Source organism: Passer domesticus, chromosome 3, assembly GCF_036417665.1.
Source record: "Passer domesticus isolate bPasDom1 chromosome 3, bPasDom1.hap1, whole genome shotgun sequence".
Classification (NCBI taxonomy): Eukaryota; Metazoa; Chordata; class Aves; order Passeriformes; family Passeridae; genus Passer; species Passer domesticus.
Window position 1 is genome coordinate 95,639,108 of NC_087476.1, and position 26,798 is coordinate 95,665,905.

At 42.0% G+C, this 26,798-nt stretch overlaps 1 long non-coding RNA gene across 4 annotated transcripts in view; it reads right to left on the reverse strand.

Moving 5' to 3' along the window:
• LOC135297199 (uncharacterized) overlaps positions 1–25,477 on the reverse strand; it is a 51,041-nt gene extending 25,564 nt beyond the window's left edge. For 2 of the 4 annotated variants that reach the window (XR_010359245.1, XR_010359244.1), the window contains exons 1-2: positions 25,006–25,477; positions 3,261–3,417 (exon numbers count right to left, since the gene is read on the reverse strand). This is a non-coding gene — a long non-coding RNA (uncharacterized LOC135297199). The remainder of the gene's footprint in view (positions 1–3,260; positions 3,418–25,005) is intronic. The other 2 variants (XR_010359246.1, XR_010359243.1) reach the window with 1 other exon arrangement.
• Positions 25,478–26,798: the final 1,321 nt, after the last annotated feature.

Sequence of the window (26,798 nt, forward strand, 5' to 3'; positions counted from 1 at the left end):
GATGCCTGTCAGAATAAAAAGGGTAATTGTTTTGCTGCTATATGTTAGCATCAAATATTTTTGTTCTTCCAGTCCTGTGACTCATTTAAAAAGACTGAACATCACTTTGACGTACACAAACAGAACTAGAAAGCAGCTCAAGCCAATGAAATAAAGCTTGTTTTTCAGGTTTGTTAATCACTTATTCTGTTCCAATCCCAAATTTATGATTAATATGATTAAAATATAAAAGCTGTTTTCTTTACTGATGTTTTTCTAAAGCTCATTCTGGGGTCTAAGTGCCTGCATATACTGCCTGGATGTATGATATGTTCAAAGAGATAAACATTAAACCTCCTCACAACTCTGTGTGTGTGTGTGTGGAGGGGGAGGTGTTAGAGAAGTGATGATTTTGAGCTCCATTTTAGGATTGGGAAAAATGAGGTGGAAACATGAAAGAGCTTACAAAGGGCCACATGAAAAATCATTATCAGAGCCAAGGCTAAACCTCTGACTTCCCTGATCCGCATCTCATCTCCTGACTGCCCACAGCAAAACTTGCAAATGTCCCCTTTCTACGCCCCCGCACCTTGAGCAAGTCCTGCCTCAATTGTACCCTGCCCAAAAGGGGGAGTTTGTTCTTCTCCAGGGAAAATTATGCATTATGGCAGGAATGGGGAAATTGGATATTGCTGTACAGAAAATGCAACCATTGGCATAAGAAGGCAGGAAGTAATTTTACTGAGCACTGCTAAGTCAAAACAGTAGGTGATACCTCCACATTGACTTAGGTGTTTGACTAATGATTTGGAATTTTAGAGGAGCTACTGGTGTCACAAGAAAAGCAAAAGTACTTGTAAAACACGGTAAATTCCAGGGCCTGGGGTCAAGGAGCTGAAGAAAGATATTTTTGTAGAGGCATAAATTAGTCAGGCAGGGGGACTCCCCATGACATTTGTATAGGAGGTCCACCTAAATATTATGATGCCTGTATTGATAATGTAGTGCCAGCTGAGCAGCTGGAACTGTTTCTGAGAGACCTGGAGCCTGTGTTTCTTTGTGAACACACAAAGCTGTGTGTATACACCTAACTGGAGTGATTTATTTACAAAAGAGAAAAGCACAAAGTAATGGCAATATCATCTGCTCATTAAATGGCCCAGCTCTAAAGAGAGTTGCCACTCGAGGGGTAATGTCATAGTTCACCATTTGGGCCTTTCCTGACTGACATTAATTGATACAAGCTGAACTAGTGGATTTTACATTGAAGACATATTTCTACAAGAAGCTGGACTCAGAGCATCTGCTCACTCACCCTAGACTGTCAAATAATGCCCTGATTTTAATTTTTGGTCACAGCTGATGCGCCTTAAGACAGAAGTTTCATCATAAAGCTTTCATTAGTCATTCCTTGAGTCATCCTGTTTCATGAGCTCTTACCCCTACCAAGATAAAATCTAGCTATCAGTAACAATTCTCAGAGACCTACCAGTCAGTGATTCTGTGATGCAACCTGTAGCAGCCAGGCAGAATTTACTCCTCCATATTTCATCTCCTGCCAGCCATCAGCAAGGCAAAGTAAAAACAGCTGCTCTGAGCCCACATTATTGCAGTGAGATTCCAAGGGAGAGATGCTGAACCTCATTTAAAACCAAGGGAGAACCAAGGGAAGAAATAAAAGTCCTAAGCCTGTACCCTTGAACTGGAATTTATTTTTTCCCCTCAATACACATCTATTCAAAATAAATGCTTCTCATGCCTGCTGGGCAGTAAACCTTGCCATCTAGCTGCATAAACTGTACTTGGCCATATGGTTAGCAATGCACCATGACGAGAGACATATCATAAAAATAGTACTGGTAGAAATATTCTTCAAACACCACTTATGGGCCAAAAATACCCTCTAGAAGAAACAGACCATGAAAGTACATATTGAGGTTGCTATCTGGTACAACAGGCAAATGCTCCTGCTGTGCAAATCAAAAGGTAGTTTTTTTTTTCTTTGAAAACATTAGGTAAATATTCCTATGTAGACAGATCTTAAATGCATGGCAAGGACTACAGCATGCATCCATTGATTGATGGTTAAAGACTGCCCAGAAAAGTCCAGGGGATGTGGGAAGAGAGCAAGGCTGCAGCTGTGGTCATACCTGAGGACTAGGATACATTCCTTCAAAGGGTGGAAATCCCACCCTACCCACAACCTCCTAGATCATATGGGAGATGTTTAGCTGAGTCACCAGAGAAGAGCAATATAGAAATTTCCAAAGCTGGAAGGAGCAAAGTTTTACAGACATCCTATTATGTACAACTTACATAATTTGAGTACTTAGCTGCTTAGATAATATAGTGATAGAACTTTATAGAAGTAAAAAAGAAAAGGCTTCTCACAGATAACAACATAGCAAGAATGGAATTAAAGTGCTCAAAAAAAATCAGTAAAATAAGTCTCATTTTCCTTCTAGCTTTATTGGACATTTCCAAGAGGGACTTAATGCAACAAAAATGATGCCTCAGCTCCTATAACCATGACATCATTTACACTGAACTGTGACTTCTCAAAGCATTATTTTGCTTTTGGAAACAGAAGCTTCTGGTGACAGACACAAAAGGCAAAGATCAGGGTTCAAACAGTATTCTTAAGAGGACTGTTTTTTTCCTGTTAAACTGAAAACTTGCACTAACTTCAGTGTGGATTCCTACTCTTGTCTGTATGCAACACCTAATGCCTTGCAAAAGATGAGCAACACTTATCTCCGTGTACATAAAGATAAACACAAAATCTTGCACAAGTGGCTGCAGCAAAGGACTGTAACTAATGTGGAAGAGTAACCATGCAAGCATTAGAATGCCTAATTATTCCTAGAATACTTCTTCTTTGATCACCAAGAATATACCTAGAATTATTTCTTCTTTGATCACAAATTTTGGGGTTTATCTAAAAAATACTGAGGACTTAGATCCTCCACTGGCTTAAGTCGTAGCTCTATATCAAAGCACAAGGAATTACATTGATTTGTGTAAGATGATCACATATTTGTAAAACATATTTTGGCCTAGATGCTGAAAGACTAGAGTAAGGGAGTGGAAGGAAATAAGCCCTTTTAGAAGATAATAATCACATACTTTAGTAAGGTGAGCAAGAAAGAAGTATGTCCTACCCAGTGAGAAATGTACCCTTATTTCATATGCACAAGCCACTTTATCTCTAATGAAACAACAACACCTTGTGCCTCAGAAACAGGATGGACACACGTATGAACAATACAAGGGGGGCTTACTTCAGAAGTGTTTCCTCTGAACTGCTTCTGGTACCTTCCTCTGCTTGCTTTTCCAAAGTAGCATCTCTCTGGTGGTTCAGCTTCTGTGCAGGTTATTCAAGGACTCTTTTTCAAGTACCAGTACACTTGCAGGGATAAGGTTTATCTGAAAGGCAGGCTATGCAAACGAACATACAATCAACTTATATGGGTCCACTTTTTTTTTTTTCTGGTCTAAAGATTGTTCTTCCGTCACCTGACACTTTGGTGCATCAACAAGCTAGAAGCTGGTATGTAAACTTCACTTGCCAAACACAGGGAATGCTAAGGACATCCATAGCTGAAGAGTTTCCATGACAGGAAAAGCCCATATTCATGTGAGGGTGGAAAACTTGTTTTACCAACAGTCAGGCCATTTGCTTTGGAATAATTTGATCACTGCTGGCATTAGACCAATTAATAGTTTACATGGTGCAACTGTGCTTGGGGAAGCACAGGCTTCCAGCTTCCATGACTAAACACAGGACTGAAAAGGGCAAGGAATGATAACAAAGGAATTCAAGTTATCTACTACCAGAAAGCAAACCTGATTTCCAACCAAACACCTGCCATTAAAAAATGGTTTCCCACAAATTCCTCATTTCCTTTGTGGAGTCTCATATCTAAGGTTAGCCAGGGATTAGAGGTAAAATGCCAAAAAATTTTGCTTATCAACAATAAAAGTCTGCCAGTTCTTTGCAGCAATAGTTAAAAAAAAAGAAAGGTGCATATGTGGTGCTGCTCTTCCATCATTTTGAAGCTGTTCTTCAGGATATTGTATTACTTTTTGTCTCTATTTATTTCCAAGTGCTATTGCTTGGCAGGCAAAACTTTTGGACTGTGTTATGTACCAATCTTTCCAGCATCTAGGTTTTCACAGCGTTATTAATACTCAAGAACACAGGAACAGATCTAAAATAAATATCCCACTGTACTCTTCACTGGGTCCTATGCATCAGCTACTGCACCAGGATAAAGAAATGCTTGGTATTCCACAACTGGATGGAGAACAGAGAAGGGAGAGCTCACAGTGAAATGCCGGGAGCGCGCTCGCTGTAAACAAACAGAATGGAAGATAAATCAAAGCTGTTCTTTGATCCCAGCAGCCCGGGCTGTGTTCTGTTTGACTCTGCACCGACAGCCAAGAGCCCCTCTGCTCCCACATTCACCAGGCCTAAGGCATTACTGAGCCTCCCCATCCCACAGAGGCTGGGGTGGTGCAGCATTAATCAGGCTGGGATGAATCTGGGCAGGGGCAGGGCCCTTGCTCTGTCCGCAGGAGCAGCACAGGAAGCCTTGCATGGAGGAACAGCCGGCTCTGCTGCTCAGTGCTTCCTGTGACCCAGGTGCCTCAACTCCAACACTAATCATGCTTCCCTCTCTGCTGCTCCCAGAGGACTTAAAGGTGTTCCCTCAGTTGCCATAATTTAGCCCTTCCAGGCATCAGTCCTGTTCACCCATGCGAGGACAACAGAGTATTTAAAGCTGAAACAGCCAAAGAATATATTCAAGAATCTATGATAAAAGCTACAATTTTATGCACCGTGGAGCATCCATCAAGGAAATGCACAGAGCTAGTGCCACAAAATAATTACATGTGCCGAGTCCATTGTAAACACAGCTTTTATGTGCATCAGCACAGCTGGGGACAGTGTTTAAAAATATAATTATGTAATGCATTTTATGTAGTTCGTGAGCCATTGAAGTGATACCATCGGTTCAGCAAAATTGCATGCAGCAGGTCTGTATCTATTAGCCTGAGCAAAGAAACATTTTTTCAGGAGCATTATTTTTTTTCCTGCCACAAAATAGATTTGTCTCCGATGCCTATGGGGGATTTGTGTCTCTGTCATTGGCCACTTTCTCTCCTACTTTCACCAATGAAGGAGGAAGAAATGGGGAGTTATTTTTGGCCTTGCAGCAGACTCCAGCATCTAAATCAGTTAGTTCTGAAACCACTTGGGGTGGTGCCGGTTCTGTTTTAATGGCTTTAGAGGGAAGGAATTTGTGATGTCTGACTTAGTGAAAGGAAACAAAGCGGCTGTTGTGCAGTGGAAGGGCAAGGCAAGGTTAAGGCTCTGTGTAAGGAAGCAGGGTCCAGCCTTTGGTACTAGATGTGCAGCAAAGGGTGAGCTGTGGCTGGGGCAGCACAGAGGAGGCTATTACCGAGCCACACAGAGGCTTCAGTTAGCAGGAGATCTCTATTAAAATGCACAGAGAAAGCAAGCTCACAGCTACACTAACTGCTGACACCCTCATACACCCTCCCCACTGCCACCCCCCATTTATTTTATCCTTGCAAAGCTTATAGTGTACAAGCTGCAAAACATGCAGAAGAAGCTTTGCTTTCCTTCTTGCTCTGCAATTGCAGCTCAGTTGAGGTGATGCAACAGTAAAATTTGTGATACAGAGCTTCACCGAGCTGCTAAATGATAGGAGCTGCAGCATCCATAGATGTTTATCTGAGACAAAAATTGAGGTTTGTAGATACTACTTATTGGTCATTTTAAGGCCCCAAGGCTTTCACTACTTTTCAGACAGTAGATTATGTGTCTCAGCTAAATCCTACATGGAAAATGATGCTTGAGCTGTCAAAGTCTCTCTAGGAGACCCAGAAGATTGTTTTTTACATTTAAAGAGAGCATTAAAGAAATCTGTACCTAGTTTCATAACAGAAGATCCACAGGTGGGAGTAGCGAGATAGCCAGGAGCTGCCTGGCACAGAAACAGGACTTGATGCTGATTTCTAAATATAGGATCTGATATCAGAAAAGAGATTTCCTTTTTTTCTGTTAGATGCTGGGTCATGTGTAGCATACAGAAAAAGAGAGCGGGGACCAAAATCCTGTCTGCATTCCTGATTGCATGCAGGCATCATTGAGAAAGAGAGGCAGAGCTCCTTGCATTCTCCCTTCCTTCCTATGAATATTGTATTTCCCTTTGCTTGGTGGAAGGCATCGATCGGAAGCGATCACAGCCAGAGAGCCCATCCCTGGCTGCAGCATGGCACGGCAGAGCCAAGTGGGAGCGCTGCTGGTGGATCACACCCGCATGATCAGCAATGCTCGACAGAATAGCTGTTTGTCTGAAACACAGGCAGGCAGCATCCAGCTACACTTTCAGAAGGAAGCAAATGCAGCACTGTTTGAAAAATCTTAGAATTGCCATTTGTTTGATTCCAGAGCCCCTAAGGTATTTAGATGTTTCCTTCCCCACGGAAATCTCTGTAAAATACATTTTGTAGATGAAGCTCTTTGTGCTCTCTGTGGCAGATTGTGCAGATATAGACTGATACAGTGCATACCACCTCATTCATTTCAGAGAAAGCTAGGGCAACTATCAATGCCTTGCCTCCACTGCATGGCCTACTGGCACGTGTTGGTGACCATATTTCATGTCATATTACACAAGGAGGATAAGGTTTCCCATGAACAATTCAAGTAAGCAAATATTCACACACACGTATATATTAGATACTGAGCAGAATCTTTATACATTACTAAGGAAAGACTGATTTGGGGGAGGTCTAAGCAGTTAGATGGTTTCTGTAATTAAACTTGAGGAAAAGCAGACTTTTGCATTTCTAACATCATTCAATGTGATTTTTAAAGTTGCACATAGTGGAATTTTTTCTGGGGAGCTTTATCAACACAATTACTGCTTTGCAGCACAAGGACGTACAGTATAGTTAGTCAAAATGAAACAATTATCTCCTATCATGCACACAAACAGAAGGTATAAATAAGCAGTACTTTAAAATTAATTTTCTGAGCAGAATTGCTCAGTGGCCAACCAAAAAGTCCTTCAGTCTGTAGTATCAGTATCAAATGAAGGAATTTTATGTCAGAGATTTTTTTAAGATGTAACATTTTACATTCTCACGGGAATTTCTAATTGTCCATTTGAATGTGCTTGATAATTTAGGACAAGACATATTTAAAATGATGCCTGCAGACAGTGAGCTGGATTTTCAAAACCACACTGTGGAGCAAACACAGTCACAAGGTTATATGTCTATGGCTTGTTTATGCATGAGATAATTCATTTGTAAGTCTGGTTCAGAGGGTATGACACCAACAGGTGAAGACCAAACTCTTCTTTATATGTCTTGTCTAATCCAACTGGTGGGGTACAAGTATAAAATGAGTTCAAAAATGTACAGTTTTGGACCCTAAAATGCTATATTTACTACCTCCCAAAGGAAATATGTTAAGTAGAGTACTGTCAGCAGATGAGACATGGGGAAGAGGCAGGAATGAACAGGCAATGCAACTTCCTCAGGATCACATAACAGCTTTGTAGAGGAATTCACAGCAGAGCCCCTGACTTGTGTTCCACAGATTGCTAACCACTCTCAGGTCCAGACTGCTTGCAGTGTGCCTTTCCATAGAATATCACATCACTGCACTACCACAGAAGCAGGAGAGACCACGCTCATTGAATATTTGTTAAACAGATCTGGTTTAAGGTTCTTAACAAAAAAGTTACTTGAAAGCATATACTCTATCCAAGTGCATTCAACAGAGCTTTATGGCTTAAAAGCTAAAAGCAAATTTGATTACAAAAAACACTTTCAAATGGAATGTGTTGTATATGATCACAGGGAACGTTCAAAACATAAAATTAAATAATTTATGTCAGTGCCTTCTGGGTGAAGCCTAGCTGTGAATTCAGAGGTAGAAATATGCAGGCAGAATGTTGTGTCCTAGAAAGAAGAACAAATGCTACTTCTACCTTTCTGAGAGAACAGAGAATCCCAACACTGACGTGAGCACAGAAAAAAAAAAAGTTAAAAGGAGGGAGAATCCTTCAGACTGCATGTGCAGTAACTTCTGAATATCCATAAAGAAGTTAGTGCTAACTATATTTATTAGCTAGCAGAATTACCTTGGTGTAACTAAAACTCTAATTCCTTGAAGCCAGTCACTCATTCTTAAAATATGGTACATATGTGAAACTGTTACCTCTTCCAAGAGAGACAACTGCCTTGGCACAGCAGGCTGAGTGACACTGCAGGGTAAATGGTGGGGTTTGGTCACAGGTCTGAAGGAGTGTTGTAAGGAGAACCCATCAACCTCTTGCCCTTAAATTCCTTCAGTGCTCTTTCTTTAATCCCTCATACTAATGTTATTTATGCAGTGTTTATTAGAAGTGGTTTCTAATTTCAGGTGCCTAACTAAAACCACCCAGCTGCTAGTGGTTTGCACACCTCCATCTGAGATTATGGAAGCAATGGGCAATACTGGGTCTCATCTCCTTCCCTATGACTGCAGTAACACATTCCCACTTTTTCAAACACCACTACTCAGCACAAATGGCTACTCAAGCTGTATTTCCTTAAAAAGGTGGGAGCTGGGGAAGCATTGGCTATTTGGGACTTGCAGGCAAAATATGTTTTTTAAGAATATACCAGCAGATGGTTTTCATGAAGGAAAAACGCGGAACAAATGCCATAGGCAGTCCAAATAATTACAGCGAAGAAGAAATGTGAAACTGAAACCCAACTTGTTAACTGTATCTTGGCAGAGTGCAGTTGCAGTTAATAATTTTCTTCCCAGTCCAAATTCATGCACTTCCCAGCCCATGAAATGGAAAGTTGAGAGCATTATCACCCTGACTGGCAGGCAGAGCTGGTGGACAGCAACTTTGGAGCTACCTGGAAACTACAAAAGAGACTCAGCCTTTAGAACAAGAAGGTGCTGGTCAGCCTCTTCCATGGTGACCCTCCAAAGCACCTGATAATGAGGATGTTTCCTTTTACTCACTGTGCACAACAACAGAAGCAGTGGTATGGCCTCATGAAGAACCAGGACAACAAAACAACTTTTAAGTTGTTTTAAGGACAAGGAGAAGGTGATAACCAACATCTACCTGCAGCACCATGTAAGAGCACTGTGAGTGTTTCTTCCTCCCGCCCTTGGAAAAAGTAGGTAGACGTGGAGAAAGGTTCACAGAAGTTCTTGCCCTCCATTCTACCCTGAATTTTCTAGAATCTGTCTGCTGTCTGAAGCCAGTTTTGAGTGTTCACTTACCTGGCACATGCAGGGGAGAAATTGGACTGTTATAAAGCGAGAGAGTCAAAGGCAAGAATGGACCACTACAATCTCCCTTTCTAATCTCCAGTGTATTTAATTTCAATTCAGTAACCCCATAAAGAACCACATAACCACCTATTTAAGCAAATATCTGGCTAAAATATGTCTTCTGAAAATATATTAATTCTTGTCTTAAGAAGAGTATATGAACAAACACTCCTTAGAAGGTTTTTTCAGTAATAAAAATTATTTTTCAAAATTAAGCCAAATTTCTAATTGGAGCTTACTTACCCTCAGGTTCCAGATGTCTGAGACATACTTCACCAGTCTTCATACATTCTCATGAGTCATTCAATTATTTTTTTGGTAGTACCATCTTTCTGTGAGGGGACTTTATACTGAGTAAGTCAGCTTTTAATCTTCTTCCTTATAAAGCTAAACAAGCTCTCCATTCAGGCTCTCCTACTAAAGATTCCAGGCCTCAAATCTGTTTGTGGCTTTCTGTGAAATCTTTAATCAATACCTAGGCAACTAAAATATCTGTCACAAAATAAAGGCTATTGAGACAGAAAAGGGGCATACGAGGAGAAGGAACATGCACTTCAAACAGCAAGTCTACAGCATTGCAAAATACAACGCTCAGATCTAGACTTCATTTGTTTTACTCTGTTTTGTTAAGTTCCAACCTTACCTTTAAATCTCCTACACGTACAGGAACAAAAAAAATTAGGGAAAATCATTGTATTTTCATGTCTGAGGACGAACGTTAGACCCCCTGCACTGCAGAGAGGACTGCTTGGGCAGCGTGCAGGGCAGTGTTGAGCCGGAGGCCGGGATTAAGGAGGGGTGCAGGCTGTACCTGGAGCTGGCTGGAGGCTGCTCTGCCTGCTGCTGCCAAGGGCTGGCCGGGACTGCTTCCACCCTGCCCTGCTGCAGGTCACCTGCTCGCACCCAAACAGGGCACTGATATTTGGGCTGCAGGCCGTGGCTATTCAAGGAGCGGGTTCGTATTTGCTAAGCTGTTAATTACAGTGTAGGACTTAGTTTCTAATACCAGTGACACAGCAGGAAGCTCCCAAAGTCCTTACTTCACCCTCCTCCACCAGTACCAAGGGGACTCCATACTACTGTTACTTTCACATCATTATGCTTTTAAAAATGATCAGATCACAGTTTCAAGAAGGAGCCATCCTTGGAATGGCATATATTTAAAAGAAAGGCAATTTCCAATTACTAGAGTCTGTAAAAGCCAGAGATCAGATTCAATTACACTGCACTTTGCAATTTACAATCTGTTGGTATTCATTTCAGCAGAGGCTTGTTAAATGCTCTCTTGCTGCAGACCTTCAAAATGTTCTTGCCAACTGAAAGAGCAGTGGTTCTTATGGAGCCTTACCACAGCTAAAGCCATTAAAATCTGGGTCAGACTCCAGCCTCTGCTCAGAAACCCCACTTAGGCAAGGATGGCACAGGGCTGGGTTTCAGCCCAGTGAAGGAGCCTGGTGGGCTACTGGGCAAAGCTGGTGTGAGCCCACATTTAAAATGTGAAGTCACCAGAATACATAAATATGCAATATTTAGCCTGTCAGATTCTGACAGGCTCATTGACTGATTATGGTTCCAAATCCAGGATCTGAATGTCCTTGGATTTTCCTTTTTGGGAGTGAGGCTCTCTGGCTTCACAGTTTGGTTGCTATTGCTGCAGCACATAATTCCTCACAGATAACAGGCATGCAGTGAAGGGGCTTGTTCTGATGTTTCCTGATACACATTCAGCAGATCCACAAACCAAGGCAGGTGGCAAAATCCAAGGGAAGGGCCACAAAGGCAGTAGATTCCCAGGCAGGTGATCTTTGCAAGCCTCTTCTTGTTAAGTACAACGCCAAATATCCCTTAGATATGCTACTATAAAAATTAAGCAGCAGTGGTAAAGTCAGTAGAATTGTATCAGTTCATACCAGATCAAAATGTGGTGCTCTCTAGGAAACTATGTATCAGTGGTATATAATTGATTAATTGAAGACACAGGTTTCCAAAGAACTCCTGGCTCAGGAAAAATGCAACAAAGCAGATTCAATACATACTATTAAAGTTGATAGAAAAAATATTTGCAAAAATCAAAAATTATTACATTTCTAAACTCATCCCAGGGCTAACTCAGTCATTCCTTCCCCTATTTCTGCACATCTACTGGTATGGACCCTGTCAAATACCTGAAAACATGAAACTAAAGCAGAGGAAGAGAAAAACAACAGAAACAAGAACAAGCATCCCTCTTACTAGTTAAAGATGAGATGTATTTTCCAACGAGAAATGTGCCAGAAACACTAAACTCATCCATTAACAAGGCAAATCAAAATGCTTTAAGATTTGTGTAGGAGACTAGATACCAACAAAAGTCACTGCCATTAAATCTCGCCTGTTAACAATGGCTTAGTGTAAAATTAACATGTTCCTGAAAGGGCCATTGCCCTGAGGTTGTGGTTATTTACCTGCAGTGTAGTAGGGCAGTGCACCATGGAAGTTCAAAGTGGGCAGCTGCCTTTGTGGATCATGGGAAGCGTTTAATCTTGTGTATTCAAGTTGCATTTATTTTAAATATTGTGACCTCTTTGCTCCCCTTTCTGTATTTAATTTTTTTGCCTTAGTAATTGTTAGTAATTTTTCATTTTTGTATTGGTTTGGGTGTGGTGGAAGCCAAACATACTTATCTGCTATTGTTCCACTAGTACTGAGCTACATTACCCATGACATGGGCTACGGGGATTTTGTGTGATCAGGATAAATCAGAGTGATTTCAGAGAAATGCATGCAGTCAAGCTCAGATTGCACAAATTGCTCCAAAGTCAGAGGAGAACCAGGTCATATAGCAGACAGCAACCTAAAACCTAGATTTGAACAGGTGTCAGTTGGCCCTCCTGCCATGAAGAACGATCAGAAAAAGCACCAGGGGAGGATGAATGGGAACGAATCCTGAAGGAGCTGCAGGCATGAGAGCCCTGGTTCTCTCAGAAGTCCAAGGACTGCAAAAGCATGCAGCAGCCTGCAGGGTTGCTGGCTCTTACCGTGCCAGTCCTTGGGGGAGCACAGCCAGGGTTGCCCTTGGGCAGCATCCAACAAGAGGTTTTGTTCCTAAACCATGGGGCTGAGGAGGTTCCAAGGAGGAGGTAAACTTGACTTTGGCAGCCTTGAGGAAAATCTCAAGGCAGTTTTTGAGGTGAAATGAGGGGAAAGCTAGGAGACAGGCAAACTTGGAAATGCAGCAGCTGCAATATTCATCAAAATTTAAGTCACATATGGATTAAAAATGAAGACATAACTTCTGAGCTATGAGTATCACTAGGAAAAGGAGACAGGCAATTCAGTACAAACGGAGTTTTAAAGCTCTGTGTTTTTAGCTAAAGAAACTAAATGTTAACAGGAGACACTGACATGAACTTGGCTTTTACGAGGAAGAACTTTCCCTTCCTCCTCCCAGCACGGCAGCCAGCCAAGCTGAAAGCCGATGATCAAAGGTCAGTCAGCGCTCCTGAATCTCACTAGTTATCAGGATCTCCGCTGGAAACAAATGCTTTCACACTGCAGTTGAGCACGTTTATAGGGGCTGCTGAAAGCTACATTTCAATTAATGCAGAGGTAATACACTTTGGGTTCTGGGCAACATCAGCATGCAGATATTTCGAGTAGCAGTGAGTCAATACTCTATTACTAGCAGCCCTGCAGGCAAAGTGCCTGCTGGGAATAGGGAGGCAGCTGTAGTCTCCCCTGCCAGGAGGGGTCTGGGGTGGGGAAGCATCCACTTTTGCTGTTTGCCCTATGCTAGGTTTTTTGGATAAGCTGAATTCTTTGGTTTCTCTGATTGTCAGCTCAGCACCACTGTTAGAGGCCTACTTTTATTGTGACAACTTTTCAAAACCTACCTCAGAACAGGACCAAGCTTGCAGGTGGAAAAGCTGATAACATGAATTTTGAGAGCCAGCTTTTGTCTGCACTACTCACGTAGGTCTTAGAGGTGTGCCTGCCTACATTCCCCCAAAAGTTCATGTCTCATCACTTGTGTTGGAAAGCAATATGTGTGTGTATGTGTGTATATATATATACGTCACTACAAGGGATCACACAACTGGGGTCACAGAGATAATTAGTTAGGGAAGGAACCATGCAGCATTTCACATTTCCTGCACAAATGACCCATAGGTTTCTCTCAGTTTGGGTCTTGGCTATCAACCGCATTCCACTTTTTGACCTTGAGCTGTTGGGAAGTATTTTCTGGACTAGACAATTAGGAAGAAAGTGGAACAGTATGTGAAGATTGGTGTGGGGTTATGTACTTTTTAGCAGGCTCATTGATGGCAGATGGGCCATATCTACCTGGAATTTTCTGTCCCTCAGAATGAAGCCTGGTATGAACAAGTTACTGAAGGAGAAATTTAGAAAAAATACTTTGGGATCTGTCTGAAAAACATCATACTGGTAAAAAAAAAAAAAGGCAAGGAATAGGATTTTTTCCCCCATGAGACTGTGCCTGGCAACTCCATTCTGCTCTTTTACACTCGTACACCACAGTGCCTGCTGGAAGACTAAGAACTTAAGAAGGGAAATGGCAAAATCATTCATATAATATGGGTGGGCTAAAATAGAGCTAAAGAGGAAATAAAAGATATTATATCCACAAACACTGATTAAGTTGTGGGTGTTAATGAAGAACAAAACTTTCCTTCATTGAGCTAAAGCGGTAGTTGGGAGTGAACATTACCCAATATGCATAAAACAGAGAAATAAAGCTGTATTTTTTTTTAATGAATGAAATTCTCTTCGGAGATGGTTGGCACAAAGTCTAAGCAAAAATGAAGATTCACTTCAATCCATAGAACAGGATTTAAAGCCATAGACTTCTCTTTTCACCAGGGCTCATTTAATTCTCCAGCCGGCAGAGAAAGGAATGGCAGAGGAAACTAATCCAGCAGCTCCAGAAAAAGAAACCCAAAAAACCCAACAACTAACTGATAAGTTGGAAAATAGCAGCTCAGCATGCCTTGTGGGTTTTCCTCCCCCTTTTAAATTATTGCAGCATTTATTCCTCCGCACTCTATTCAACTTCCTTGTATATTCATCACTTCAGAAAGGAATTTGAGTGGAGTGGTAATGCATAGCCAAGTAAATTATTTGGATTTACTTATGGCTTCTCAAAAAATGCAGATTTATCTTTGTATCAGAAGATTTTGGAGATGTGCCAACTAAGATGGTAAAACACAAGGAAAGCATTAAATTTTTTTCTGCTTAGCAATTACCTCTTCAATTAAAGTTGGGAGAAATTTTTTTCATGTCTTTGTCATATTGTTGAAACACAAAACTGCTTGTTGTTCAGCAAATAATCTTTAGGTCATGCAGTGTTTCAAAGCCTATAGTGACAGATCTCTGCATAGGATCACTCCACATTAGTGTAGAGCTTCCTGACTTCACTGTGGCTTAGCAAAGATGTGGAGCTCACTGCACATGGAGTCCATCAGCAAAAAACATAAAAAAAATTTTACATGTTACAAAAAAACCCCAAACAACCAGATTTCTATATACCTGCATCTTCCTTGCCAAAGCAGTGCAACTGTGGAAAAACTGAGATGAAGAGGGCAAAGTTTCCTTTCTTACTGTGTATCAGGGCACAGAGAAACTGGCTTTCACTTGCTGCTTTTCTCCTAGGTCTGTTGTTCCAGCTGACCTTTGAGCAGGGCACAGACCATCGTGCAGAAAGCATTGTAGTTCAGCTCCCGTGAATCACCCATTTTCCATGTGGAGTTTAACCTTATTATCACCTCTGTCACATTCAAAAACGGACCCTTGACATCCACAGGCTATGATTTAATCTGTGCTCCACCTCCCACAGAGAACTTAGTACTAAAACAAGGATTACTGCATTTCTTTAGAAGTTTGTCACATTTCATTTTGCAGATCAAAAAATTAAGACATCATAAGTATCAAATTCACCCACTTCAGTTACTTTGCATGTAAGCTTGATTTCATTAATTGTTCTGTACGTTGTATTCATTTTGAGCACAAAGATGAAAACCCCAGCCAGAGTCAGGTCCTGCTGAAAGCTCTGACTCATTCTCATATTCCTCTTTGCTCCAGGGCCTCTTTCTTCCTAACCTTTATATTCTTTCACTGTAAAAAAAGACTCAAAAAAACCCCAAAAAACCCTCTTCCCCCATTTACTGATGCTAGCAAGAGTAAATGGTTTTTGTTCACAGCCTTAATATAGCATCGTCACCATTCTCCTCCAGGTTTTCAACGAAGCTGCCTACTTCATCTCATCAGTAGTCACCAAAATCAGTTGAAACATTTCTATGGATTCCAATAGGCACTGAAATAGGCCATTATAAAACATAAGTTGTGCAGTTTTACTAAAATCTACTTAGTTCCAGGTGATTTTTTTCAGAAAGGATTTTAATATTTGAATGTATTACCTAAGTTACAGAACAACCCATAGGCCCATGGCTGCCAAAGTGAAAATAAAAGGAAACACTCATTGAAATCATGCTTGCAACACACACAAGAGCTCTGCTTCTTTCAATCTTCTACAGCTAGGATGGGAAAGGACTTCTTAGGTTCAACAAGTTAGTGAACACCACCAAAAACCTTCAAGCATTTCAGTTAACCTGATGGGCAATCAGAAGGCGAAGGAGAAGACAGTCCTCTTACCAGTCTTCTCTCTGTGGCATTCACTGTCAGAATTTAATCTTTGCTAACCTCTGACAGATGCACCAACACTTCTCCTGAGGCATAAGGTGGCTCCCCTTTGTTCTTCACACATTAATCTGTGCTAAGGACAACTGCAGCACTTCAGCTACAACAGGTGAGAACTACTAGGCTCACATGATGAAGTTTGTGGCAGGCAAAGGTTCATCAAAAAGGGGGCTTAATTATCTCTTTGTTTCCCTTATTAACACCTATTGAATCTCATCCTGTAATTTCAGACAACACTTCTCACTCATGGTGTGCCCGTGAATGAGAACACATTCAGTGTCTGGCACAGCCCTTCTTGCAAGTGTTCTGCTGATGCTGTTCTTTCTTCTCCGAGTTTTGAAACTCTAATTATGATTTGCAACATGCAAAACACCTCAGCAGAGGATCAGCATTTCAAGGTGGCTCGCATTTTTAATGCTGTTTCCTCATCACATCATACAAATACTTTCATTCCCACTTATCCTATCATAACTTTGGCTATCTGAGGTGGTGGGATTGCTTCACACAGCAGTGAGTGCAGAGCAGGATGACTACATCTACTATAACTACACTAAACAGAGAGAAGTTGAGAAGTTTTCCTCAAGGAAGGGATTATTCAGCTTAGTCATAGGCTTGCTTATATCTGATTCTCTCATCACAGGGTCATGACCCAGCTGAGATGACTTAATGTTCTACAGATTTCAGAACCAAAGTCCAAGAAAAAGAAAAGAAATACCCCATCAGTCTTCAGCCAGGCTTTTCTTCCTTCCTGGCAAGAAAGCCAGCATCAGCAGCATTATGTAACTCCCACACACTGTGGGCCCAGGAGTCACTGTTTCCAAAGCATCATGCTCTGCACCTTGTACATCCGTACTACTCCCTAATGTCTCTTCCCAAAACCAGTACCTACAAGCTCAGCCCAAGGCTTTCAGGCCCTTTTACAAGGGTCTTGCTTCCTTAAAGGCCTCACTATCAGATCCTCTCTTCATTCCTGCAGATGTCCTGTGTGTCCTTGCCAGACTATTTCCCTTCTCATGAGAGTTCATGTCTGCTCCCTTCACCTGAGCTGACTAAAGCAGAATTAAGGTTGAACTCCTGCTCCTCTGAGGGGTCCAGCTCACATATGACAGGACGTTCTCCACAAGGGTTGGCTTGGTCCATTGGCATCCAAGTGCTCATTCCACCCGAGCTTCTGGGACCCTGGCTGCAGCTCAGCAGGACAGATAGACAGGTCTAACTTTACACATGAGAGCAGCCCCCAGGAATCAGAGTAGTGGCATTGCCTACTCACCTACCTAAGTGCTTAACTGCACCAGAACTGATGTGACCTAGCTTTGGCTCTGGATTTAAACGCTGGAGGCTGAGTTTTTGCTTGCTGCTTTAAAGGAACACAACAAGCCTCCTTTTTCAGATACTGAACTCCAGCTGGTTTAGCTAATGTCAGGGGAAATCATGAGTCCTTTGGAAATCACATAACGTGTAAAGGAAGATTGTACAAACAATGCAGCCAAATAAGTAAATCTGGGCGATAGAACAGCCATTTACTGAGGAAACAGCATACAGAGAAGAGGAATTAGCTGGGAAGTACTCTTTTGTAAAATTATTTGTCCAATTTCCATGTAAGCTATCAGCAAATCTTGGAAATTACCTTGGAGATTTCCAGCCACTGGAATGCTGCTGCCAGCTGTCTATTTCCCTGCCACAGAGATAAAAAAGATCTACTGAACAGTACTCCCTTACTTCCATGCTGCTCTTACACAACTTTTCCACCATTTTCTACATGGTGGCATTTTTAAACAATAAAAACTTCCACCTGACATAGGACACTCTTGCTCTCCCTCTCTCCATTTCTGAATCACAGTAGGATCAGTGATTCACCATGTCTAACAAAGAATGAAGGGGCTGCAGAATGGCTCTAGAAAAAAAAAAAATCAGATGTACAAGTCCCCTGTAGTGAGAAATGAAGCCAACTCTGCCAGCCCTGCACTGCCACTGCAGCACAGAGTTCTTGGTGCAGACAGTCATGAAGGCTTGGAAAGAGACCCTAGGAAGCTGCATTTCTACCAGTCCTCCAGAGATTTACTGGAGCAGGATCATAAAGTTAGGTTGCTATTTATTTCCACATTAACTCCACTGAATAAGAGTGGGCCAGGTACAAACACTAAAACAGGAACAAACCTGGCATTTAATCCAAACCCTGAGACTTGACACAAGCATAAAAACATAATATATTTTTTAAAAGGTTCAATTTCCTTCAAATACACTTATCTCTAGGGTTGCAGCTGCCAGCCAAAATCTCTCTATCTCCAGAGATAAATGGTGAGATTATGAGATCATATCCTCTGAAATTAATTCCCTGGTATTCAGTTTCTCCAGCTTCGATCCATGAATTCTGCACAAAATGTTTCAGGGAACACAGTGCATCTCAGCTAAAGATTACTTGTTAATAAACAAGATTATTTTATGAACACAGAAATTAGAGAAGGTCAATAAACAAACTCTATTTTAATAACATCTTCTGCATTGTTTCCCCAAGAGAACCAGAGCAGAAAGTGAATTGATGTTTCTATGAAAACTCCAGCTCCACATACTCTGCTGCTGTTAATCAGACTTCTTAATTGCTCTGGAGCAAGATTGTGCATGAGCTGAGGGTGAGGATTCTCCTGGACTGGGGGTCAAAGACACCTCTGCTAAAATGAGCAATAGTATGATAAAATTGCAATAGTATGATAAAATTGCAACAATATGATAAAAACCAGAAATAAGGTGCAGAACATGGGTCTCTCCAAGAAGTGCAGAATGCATCTTAGGCAGACGGGTTATGTGCTTTTAGAAGCAGATTGCAATTAAATCATCCACCAGTAAGTGGGTGAATGGTCATTTTTTTGGCTGAGCAAGAAGCAGGAGAGCTTAACAGTCTGCTAAAACATTTTATCCTCTGCATGGCCATTTTCAGCCAATCTATGGCCAGCCTTTTGAGGTATCACTGTATTAAAAATGTTCTTCCCTGAAGGTACTTCCACACCGCAGCAGATGTCACTGACTTGGCACTGTTTGAAGGGTCTATTAAAAGTAATCTAATTAATTACTTGGGCTGTCATCACAGCACTGCTTTTGAGATATTTAAAATGGTTTATTATTGATAGCCTTATGCTGCAGTGTGCCGAGCACCTTCACGCTCACCCCTGGACACTGAGACAAGGGCCAGGGCAGGCTCCCCAGGCACTGAGCATCCTGTCTGCTCCTGAGGCTGCTGCTCCCTGTGGCACTCAGCACAGGACCTCACTCCTGGGAGACCTGGCCCACCAGCAGCACCGTGGCCAGCCCTGGCTGTTTGGAATACTGAATCCTGTGTCAGTTGATGATTTGGGAAAGTGATACTCCCTGCAGCTGGGTAGGACCCACACCAGAGTGGAGGAGCATGACAAGAAGAGAGCAGCAGGGCTGAACTGCTCCACGCTGACCGTAAACCCAGTTCCCCTTGCCTTGCTCAAGGGACATAACCTGTGGTGATAACAAGGATGAAGGAGAAAAAAATGAGCCTTAGAAAGGGAGAAGAAAAGATGCTTTCTCTGAGTGTTTTAGTGTTAGTCTTTTTGTCTTCCAATACCCAAAAATTTAATTAAATACATAATTAATCAGTAATATATTAATTCAGTTTTCCTCAAGTCTAGCCTGTTTTGCCCATGATGGTAATTGAAAGAGATCTCCCTGTCCTCATTACAACACATAAGCTTTCCCATTCCTGATCTTCCTATTCTCTCTCCCCTTCCTCTTAAGGAGGAGACCGAGTGAGCAACTGGTGGGAGTTTGGCTGCCAGCCATGGCCATCCCACTCACTTGGATACCAAACATCTCACATGGACAAATACTGAATCATGGGCAGGGAACTGGGAACTACAGCACCTATGGAAACCTCAAAGAAAGGGATGGCTCCTGGTGCCCACTGATCACCAGACTCAGACAGATCTATGCCACCACCTTTGCTAAACTGTTGGGCTGCATCTAATTCCTTCATGAGGAAGGGGGTCTCTTGGGTTCTGCTGAGTTTCTGCCAACACATTTGACTTCCATCTTGGGACAGAAAATGCAGCATAGCAAAACATCCTTGAAAAATTGCTGAGCTCTGCTCTGTGGCAGTTATGACAACATCTTATGCCAATAAAACGAAAAGGAACAAATTCTGAGAGGCAAAAAAAAAATCTATAGGCATACAGAGGATAAAAGAAGTAAGAGTAATCTGCTGCCTAGGTCTCTAAAGCACAAATCTTTGGTTAATTTCAGTGGCTGATATTGCTGTTGTTTGTTTCATTTTAGACATACCACCAGGAACATCACATTTAGGCTTAGGCTTTAGAAGATAATTTACAGAGTTTCCTCTCAAAATCGATTCAAAATGTCTCAGCTATGAGCCAGGTCATGCAAGCTAAGATATCCCTAAACACTGTCAACAGAGTACAAATAAATATGAATTTGAAATATGAAAAGAGGGAGATGTCTCCAGGGATCTTTCTCAGCATCCTCCCTCGGTGATACGGAAGAGTCATCAGCACACTAATGAACACAGTCCTGTTCAATATTAACAGGAACTGTTCTCAAGTGCTACCAAGGGCCAAGAAATATGACATAGGAAGTAATATAAGAGTGATTAAAGCAGAAAGAAAGTAGTGCACAAGCAGATTTAGGACCTCACCTGAAGTCTATTGAATAGAATGGGTAGAAAACCCTTGACTCAGTGATGCCTTATATCTTTCTTGAGAGAGAAGCATTCATACTAGCATTTTCTCTGTAGGACACAGAGCTACATATACTTCTCCAAGCCCAGAGATAAATCTGAAAAGCAACAATAATGAAAATTAACTAGAAGTGAAAGCAGGGAGCTCACTAGGTATGACTGTGCCATGCAGTTTGGCAGCTGTGCAAGCTAATATATTTTGGGCTGCAAACATATATACACGATGTGGTGCTGTGCCAAGTGATTCAGGCTGGCTCTAAAAGAGACAGTTGTGTAACCAAAACCTCTATGGCCGTCTTTGCTTGGCACCCCATTTGATCTCAGAGGAGAGCAGAATGTTTTAACTCAGTAGCAGGTGGCAACACTTGAACTGGCCAAACCCAGACTGACTAATTTCCAGCTACAATGCATGTCCTCCATCCAGAAAAGTTTTCCCATGAAAGAAAGAAAGGCTGTGGGGGAAAAAGAACCCCAACATCCAGGAATCATCTATACAGACTGTTATGGCTGGCTGCACATACTTGATGAGATGCAGTGTTCCTTGTGGCTGCTACAAGATCTGCTAGATGCTGTCTGCTGGCCACAGTGGTGCTCCCAATGGGGAAAACTCTCTCTGTTGGAATAGGAAAAGGCTGTACTTGATCCCAAAGTAGGGACTGTGGATGAACAGGCTGAATTTTCCCCTGTTTGAACTCTGAATTTGCATGAGAAGTGTGCCATTTGAGTATCATCCTATTCTGCAGTGATTTATCTTTTTCTCCCCTGCTTTCTGCAAATTGAAATAAAAGGATTAACTAGAATTCGGTTGACCTTCTGTTGTTTAAAACTGAGTCTTACTTGTTATGCTCATACAAGGTGGCACAGAACTAAGTAGACATCCAACCTAGACAGGCAGGCTTTTATGTTATGTAAAGCATAAGCAGATTTCAAAGCAAAGCTACTATTAACCTCTGCCTATTTTTTTCTAAAAGGATTTTTTAAAAAGAATTTGAAAGCAGGACAAAGCGAAAACTGCATTTCAGAATAAGGCTTGTTAAGCAAATGCCAGTGAGACAATATGTGACTCAAGCATACTGCAATGTTTCCCTTCTCTATCCTCCCATTTACAGAATCAAAATCACAGAATGGGTATGTTTGGAAGGGACCACAGTGGTTCAAGCTCCCTGCTCAAGCATGATCATCCTAGAGCACATTGGAAGAACTTCTGAAAATCTCCAACAAGCCAGAGTCCACAACCTCTTTGGGCAATCTGTTCCTGTGCTCAGTCACCTACACAGTGAAGAAGTTCTTCCTCATGTTCAGGTGAAATGCTTCCTTCCAGTTTCTTCCTGTTGCCTCCTGTCCTATTGCTCAGATGGAGCAGAGCCTGGATCCATTCTCTTGGCACCCCCCTTCAGATACTGATAGACATTTATGAGTTCCCTCTCAGTTGTGTCTTCTTGAGGCTGACCAGGCCCAGCTCCCTCAGCCTTTCCTGGGAAGAGGGATGTTCCAGTCCCTTAATCATCTTTGTTACCCTCCACTGGACCCACTCAGGAGCTCCACGTCTCTCTTGTACTGAGGAGCCCAGAACTGGACACAGCACTCCAGGTGTGGCCTCACCAGGCATGAGTGGAGGGGCAGGATCACCTCCTCGACCTGATGGCAGTGCTCTTCCTGAGGCACCCCAGGACAGCACTGCTTTTCTTGGCAGCAGGACACACTGCTGGCTCATGGATGGCTTGTTGTCCACCAGGACCCCAAGGTCCTTCTCCACAGAGCTGCTTTCCAGCAGGTCAGCCCTCAGCCTGTGCTGGTCCATGGGGTTGTTCTTCCCCAGGTGCAGGACCCTGCACTTCCCTTTGAATCTCAGATAGTTCCTCTGTGCCCATCTCTCCAGCCTGTCGAGGTCCCTCTGAAGGGCTGCACAGCCCTCTGGGGTGTCAGCCTCTCCATTTCAGCTTGACTCTCTTACTACCAGGTGGCCCCTCTCGCTGTGTGTGCTGCACACCTTGATCCTCAGCACACCTACGTATTCATGGAATAGTAATAACCATAACTACTCTGAGATAGCAGAGGGTGCTACTCCAGGGAACACTAGCTCATAGTGTGGGTCGTATGAATTTACTGCTTCATTTGGGAAACATCAGCTGAATATGAAGAAGCAATTGTATCGCCACTTTCTTCTCTCTTAATCATGTGCTAGAAGCTTCTTATTAGAGATATTCAAGTGACCTGTGTGACAAATTACTGCCTCAATAACTTTCCCTATGGGCACTGCCACAATTCTGCCATCACAAACCCAGCCAGTAACATTTCAGCATGGTGCCAGGAGCAGATCAGAAAATGAAGTAGGACACACAGTTTACTTCTCAGCAGTTTAGTCCCCAAAGAGTGACAGTGCCCAAATGCCTCAATTCATGCCCACTAGGAGGAACCAGGTAACATTCCTGCTTTTCCTTTTTCATCACTTACCACTTTGAAGAAGGCTGACTAAGGATCCCAGACATTGAAAAGCAGACCTATTAGGTAATGTAGCACTTCTCTCTTTTTTACAGCAACAGGATTATTCCCTCTTGGCTACTGTATTCTAAGCATATAGAATGAAACCAGTTACCTTGGTCCTCAATAGCTGGGTGCCCTAATCTGCTTTTCCCTCTGTTTGGATCAATCCTGTCTTTTTTGAAACATCTTTGAATCTTTCCTCAAATATCTGTATCAGTAACAGCTGATCAAAAGTCATAACTTTCACCATGTGGGGAAGTCCAATGATGATGAAGTCCCAAGACCCTGCACTACAAATTTTAACATTTCTAACACTCCCCTGGTTCAGATGCAGCTAGAAGTAGGCACACTCAAACAGCCACCCATTAAAGCCTAACCAAGGCCAAAATAGACAGGCTGTCCAGCTTCAATGTGAATATTTATTTCTCTGTTTTCTCTTAACTCCTGCAATCTAACTCCTCCACCCACCTATCTAGGGTGCTGATCTCACACCTGCATAAGATACTGACCAACCTCAGGCCATGCAAACTTCAAAACAGACTTTTCATCCTCTCTGGAAGATGTCAAAACATTCAAGTTTGTTTTATAATTAAAAATACAAAAATGGCAAAATAAAATACCGAAATTATTTTTCAAAGTGCTTTGTACCAACTTAGATTGATGCAACATCTAAAATTATAACTAGAACAAGATGCTTTTGGCTTGTCAAATTTAAAAAAGGTTCAAAAACTTTCCTTGAAATTTTAAACAGAATGTGCATGTGTACATGAAATACAATTTCCAACACCAAATCAATTTGCTTGAAAATTTTCAACTGTTTTGCTTCAGTAATTTTGCTCCTGTTCCCTGAACAGCTGATTGTTTTCACTCTTTTCTGTTAATAAACAACACATAATTAAAGATAAACAAGGTACCACTGCAGGATGACTTGATGGAAAAGGAGTTACCTCAGTGGTACCACGCAACATATGCAGGGCTCTGAATTAGATAAGAGTAACGTGGGTTAGCTTTCCCCTGCAGTTTCAGTGATTCTGGTCTTCCCTAAAAAGACATGAACAGAACTAGAGCAAGTATTCCCACTAAAACTCACACTGACAAAGCAGAAAGAACTTAGTAAAACTGCACAGGTCTGTTCTACATCCTTTGCTGTTACTTCAGGTCTAAGTATTGAAATTTGGACTTAAATATGTTTTCAATACATGTTTATCTGTCCACCTGATTATATTTTAGGGGAACAATCATAAACTAAGTGTCCATGTTACAATCATCTCAATCATTGTGTGGTCAATTTTTAGTGCCTTTTCTTTTAATATAGTTTTAAAAAAAACAGTCTTTATAGCTAGGCATAGTGAAAACAGTTTCTTAAAGGAATTTTGCAGGAATTTTTAGCTTTGAAAGCATAGATAGCCCAGAGAGATGTGTGCTCTCCACTCAGTACCTAGTGGATATTTCCTGTATCACAGCATCCTGGGCACAGCTCTTAGAGAAGCAGGCAAACATTCACAAATTCCATGATCCCCTGCAACACTACAGCATGGCACAGAGGAACATGGAGCTGCAGTAGTGCAATGTTAATGTCACAAAAGCAATATACTTTACTAACTCATTACCCTGTCTCCCCCTCCTGCTGCTTATCCTACAAGACAGTTCTCTGCCCAAAATGGGACTTCACCAGGCATGGACTTAATCTGAGTAATAGGGAAAGAAAAGCACCAGAACAAGATAGAAGGGATCTTCAGAAGTTACAGCTCACCTCTATGATTCCTTGCGTTTTCCATCCTTGAACAGCTCTGAACAACCATGCAGTGAGCAGCCTTTGTCCTTTACAGATGGGACTGGTCTGGCCTCAGAAGCAGCCCACTTTGTGAATGCCTCTGCTACATGAGTCCTGATTTCAACCTGTCCTTTACAAGCGTATAGGCAAACAAATGAAGAAAAAAAGACAAAAAAGCAACCAGACTATCTAGTATTGTCTCAATTAAAAAAACATTAGTGACTGCAAGAGCTAGGTACTTCTACAGCCAGCCACATTCCTAGTATCCCTGTGCACAGTCTGTGTAATTTGTAGTATGTTTTATCTATCCTTCAGTAAGTCCATCTGTACGTATGCTATAGTTACCACAGGAGAGTTAAAAATACATCCTAGGTGTAGCAATACATAAGGCAGATCCCCACCAGTAAACTAGGAAATGAGTAATTCCCCACTCTCCTGAACAATTCTTCACAATGACAACTCCCTCCTTCCCACACACCTACACTCTCACACGCCTGGAGAAGCCGGGGGCGGGGGAAAGCTGAGCTTTGCAATGTTGTCTGGAAGCTCATCAGATCCAGGCTACTTCCAATTAAAGGAGGGAGCAAGTTCAAAGCCTCTGCTGATCTCTGCTCTGAACTGGCATTATGCTCAGAGACATCTGTGCCTGCTGCTGAGACACAAGTCTGCTGAGCCAGAGAAGAATGTGTACAAGCATGTTCCCTGTCAGGAAATAAAAACAGGATAGCAGGGAAACCCCAAACCTACTCAGGTGGCTGACAGTACTGGAACACTGACTTGAATTAACAGGAGAAAAGTGACAACCAAATCCAAGTGAACTACAGTGGCTTCTGAGCACTGGCAGAAGATGCTGAGGGGGAGCGAAGACCAAAGCAAGGAGATGCGCAGAGGGAAGGTAATCCTGGCACTGCTGACATCATCATGCTGTGTGCATCTGAAAGGTTCCAAGCTGCAGGCTACTTTGCAGCACTGGCTTTCTTCCCCTCCCTAAATGCATGCACTTTAAAAGTATCTGCTTTTCAAATCCTAGATATTGTACTGGGAAATTAAGAAACAGCCTTCCAGAACAGTAAGGTATTTCAGCAACTATCAGAAAGACATGCTTGATGATAAGCTGCATAATTTGTTATATTATTTCCCTTCTACCAACTGTCAGAGGATTCTGAATTCAGATAAAAATTGCCCAATTGTTACCATTGGCTTGGGCCTGGATTTTTCACAGCATCCATGAAATCTACAGAGTCAGTTCACTGTCTAGATATGAAGCTGCAAACACACACCTTGTACTGGCCATGACAAATACAGTGACAACAGCTGTGGCAGGTCCCATCTCTAGCTTTATCTGGTCCTTGAATATCGTTAAAGGAGAGAAGAGGAGTGGGGAGGAAAGGATACTTGCATGCTTGTGATCCAAAACAGCTCTAAGCAGAGGTAGGTTCCTACTGCCCTCTGCTGTAACATCCTTTGAGAACTCCTGAGAAGGAAGCACGAAGCATGACTGCCTGACGTGCAGCACTGGGTGTTACACCCAGATTGTGTCAAAACTGTGGAGAGTGGAACAAGACAGTTAAAAACAATAGGCTTTGGTTTCTTGCTGCTGCTTTTAATTCTTGAAGTGGATACGTACTTCCCAGATGTTGACCCAAGCTCTATCAAATTACTGGTAAGTCCCCCTGGCAAAATATTCCATTGAAGCTGCCTGAAGCTTCTTTGGTACTGCACAATCTCTGCAGCACCAGAAACACACCAAATTTTCCTAGCAGCAAAATGGG